This window comes from Cervus elaphus, unplaced genomic scaffold (assembly GCF_910594005.1).
Source record: "Cervus elaphus unplaced genomic scaffold, mCerEla1.1, whole genome shotgun sequence".
NCBI lineage: Eukaryota > Metazoa > Chordata > Mammalia > Artiodactyla > Cervidae > Cervus > Cervus elaphus.
In genome coordinates this window covers 54,268-57,765 of record NW_025316740.1, presented here as the reverse complement: position 1 = coordinate 57,765, position 3,498 = coordinate 54,268, and the positions used below count along the sequence as shown (strand labels likewise).

At 48.6% G+C, this 3,498-nt stretch overlaps 1 non-coding gene across 1 annotated transcript; it reads left to right on the top strand.

Annotated features, from left to right (window-relative positions):
• The first annotated feature begins 3,128 nt into the window (after positions 1-3,128).
• TRNAE-UUC lies at positions 3,129-3,201 on the top strand. Its single transcript has one exon. It is a non-coding gene; the product is annotated as a tRNA-Glu (tRNA).
• The last annotated feature ends 297 nt before the right edge of the window (positions 3,202-3,498 follow it).

Genomic DNA, 3,498 nt, shown 5'->3' with positions numbered 1-3,498 from the left:
CCTGCCCCCTACACCCCACCCCTTAGATGTAGGAACTCTTCCCTCACACCCTACGTCTATTATTATGGTCACCTTTCATGTAAACTGGGGACCTGACACCTCTGGCCATCTCCCTGCTACCCTCCACCTTCCCTTAAACCTATCACCCACCTGGACCCTGTTGAAATGTGCATTTGCTCAAAGTCTTAAAATCCCCCTTTGCCCAAGTTCAGGGTCAAAAAAAAAAAAATGCTAGCGTGACATCCTTCCATCCATCTTTTTCCTGCCCCTGCCTCTTGCCCCTCTCACTCTATTCCAGCCACCCTTGTAACTGCCATCCAAAATCCAACTCTGCCCCTGGAATCCCAAGGCTCAGTCTCCCCCTTCTTCAAGTCTTCTCAAATAATTCCTTCCCTCCTATCCTATTTTAAACTGCATCACCTCCCTGGCACTCTCTATTCCCCTTTGTGTGAGTTAGCTATTGCTGAGTAACAAGTTAGCCCAAAACGTAGAAGCTTAAAGACAGTATTTGCATGTTTATCTTACAGTTTCTATGGGTCAGGAATATGGGTGTGGTCTTGTTATTCCTCTGGGTCTCTCATAACTTCAGGCAAGCTAGGTTGGGGTCCTTTCAGGGCTGGGTCTGCATAAGGCTGTCTTATGAGGCTGTGGGCAGTAATTGTCTCTTCCCAGGCTGCCCTCAGTCCCTGGCACATGGGCCCTCCTGTGCTGCTCAAAACATCAATGTGAGCAAGGGGAAAGGGAGGGCGTGCCAGTGAGACAGACTCACAGACGTTTGTTTTGTTTTTTAATTAAGTAATTTGGCTGTGCCAAATCTTTAGTTGCAGCATGTGGGATCTAGTTCCAAAATCAGGGATTGAACCTGAGCCCCTTGCATTGGGAGTGCAGAGTCTTGGCCACTGGACTGCCAGGGAAGTCCCCTCACAGGCATTTGTAACCTAGTCTTGGTAGTGCCAGCCCATCACTCTGCCTTTCCTAGTCATTAAAAGAAAGTCCCAGGTCCAGTTCAAACTTGGAGGGAGGGAGCTGCACAAGAGTGTGAGAACTCAGAGGTGTGAAGACCTGAAGCCCCGTCTGAAACTGGCAGTCATACGGTTTCTGCTGGTTTGGCTTTCTCATATCCTTCCTTCCCATCTGACGTACTCTCCTGTTCATTATCTGTCTCCTTGAATGCCCTGCAAGCTCTTTGAAGGCCAAGCTTTTCTGGGTTGTTGAAGGCTGTGTCCACACTGTTGCAGCACATAGCCAGCATTGAATAGATCCTTATTGGGTTGGTGCTTCAGGAAGTTCCTGACAATACAGAATAATAACAGCCCTCCACTCTCAGTGACCTTCCTTAATTTTTCCCAAAGTCAGCCAGTGACAGGCACTGAAGGCTGATTTCTGTAAGGGTGAAAGAGGCTAGGGTGTGGGACCCCAGGGCTGGAGTGTGTTGACTACCATGGCCATGGCCAAGGAATGACAGTCCCTATGCCCTCCCTGAGACTCAGTCTCACCCTTGTGAAATGACACTCAGTCGCAGAGCCTGATCTCAGTTTCAAGAGCTCTTTAAAGGAGTGAGGCTAATTCATTCTTTGACATATGGATTTTCAAATATTTTAAAAATTCAAAAATCATAATTTGGTAAAAAATATTTTTGGGTGACAATTTAGGATTATCTACCAAAGCTTTAAATGCACACACTCCTTGATCCAGCAAGTGCAGAGCCTGTAATTGTTGATTTTTCACTATATTCACACATAAATGCAAAGATGGGTGTACAAAGATGTGCAATGCAACTTTGTTTATTGTAGCAAAAGAATAAGAATGATAAATGTCCTCAAGTGAGGGGCCAGATAATTAAACCTGAGCATGTCCACCTGTGGAATAGCACACAGCTATTGGGAAGGCCCAGGAACCCACATGTCCTGATGTGGATGCAACATCATCTCATTTACTGAGTTAATCAACAGCTATTTGAGCATCTACTATGTTCCAAGTATTATTCTAGGCACTAGGGACACAAAAGAGCATACTCCCTGTTCTTGGAAGCTTACATTCATGTAAACCCATACATGCACGTGCAAAGCACACCAACAAATATAACCATGCAAACATAACAGGATTCTAAAGAAAGCCCAGTGGAGCAGGGAGAGCATGGGAGACTGCTTCTTAGAGCATGGCCACTGAGGAACATCTGAGCCAACATCTGGGCAAAGTGAAGGAGAGGTCAAGGGCAAGCATCTCCCAGATAGAAGGGACAGCCAGTGCAGAGTCCCCAGTACCAACAGGCTTGCTATATTTAAAGAAGAGCAGTCCTGGGGTGGGCGGGGCACTTCCCAAGTGGCTCAGTGGTAAAGACTCCGTCTGCCAATGCAGGAAACAAGGGAGACAAGGGCTCTATCCCTAAGAGGCGACGAGCCCCTGGAGGAGGAAATGGCAACCAACTCAAGAATTCTGGCCTGAAGAATCCCCATGAACAAAGGAGCCTGGTGGGCTGCAGTCCATGGGGTCGCAAAGAGTTGGACACGACTGAGCAATTGAGCACACACCTACAACAGGCTGGAGAAGCCCAAGTGGAGTGAGAAGGAGGAGAAGAGGGAGGGGAGGAGGAGGCAGGGGGAGGCTGAGGTCAGGGAGGTGGGGTGAGCAGAGGTTGGTGGGTGAGCATCAGATGGGTGACAGCCACCCATCTGAGCTGGCTGTGAACTACTTACCCTTCAGGATGCAGGCTCAGGGGCAGGTGAGCTGGTGCAGCTGCTGAGATTCCACCCTGGTGGGGCTGGGACCTCAGCTGCCTGCTCCATGCAACGGGCTGAGTTTTTCCCCAGCACCCCTCTGGGACTGTGGGAAGGGGATGAAACAATGGTGGGAGCCTGAGAAGGAGGCCACTGTGACAGCCTGGAGAGGACAGCAGCTTGGACCAATGCAGACGGATGAGATTCTGAGTATGTTCTGGAGACCCAGCAGAACATGCCGTTGGGTCAGATTCAAGGTATGAAAGAGAGAAGGGAATCACTTGTAACTCTTTGGTCTTTGTCCTGAGAAACTGAGTGAATATGAACCCTGTTACTAAGATGGGAATAAGTGAAGGACAAGCAAGATTTGGGGATGGGAAAAGTGGAAATTAAGAGTTTGTTTTTGGGAATTCCCTGGTAGTCTAGTGGTTAAGACACCATACTTTCAATGCTGAGGTCACTGGTTCAATCCCAGTTTGGGGAACTAAGATCCTGCAAACCACATGACACAGCCACAAAAAAAAAAAAAAAGTTTACTTTTGATGCATTAAACCTGAGATGCCCTCTGGGGGCCATGCAGAGAGTCCATGGAGGGCAGGCAGCTTAGTGAGTGGACTTTAGTGGGGAGGAGAGGCTGGGAATAGATGGGGGATGGAGGAGAGTGTTGGGGGTGGGGTGGACTGGGTTTCAAGCTGGGTCTGGATGCGGTCACTGAGGAGTCAGTGTGGGCTAAACTGACGGCCCAGGTTGGGGATCTTTTGTGAACACATCCATGTTTAGT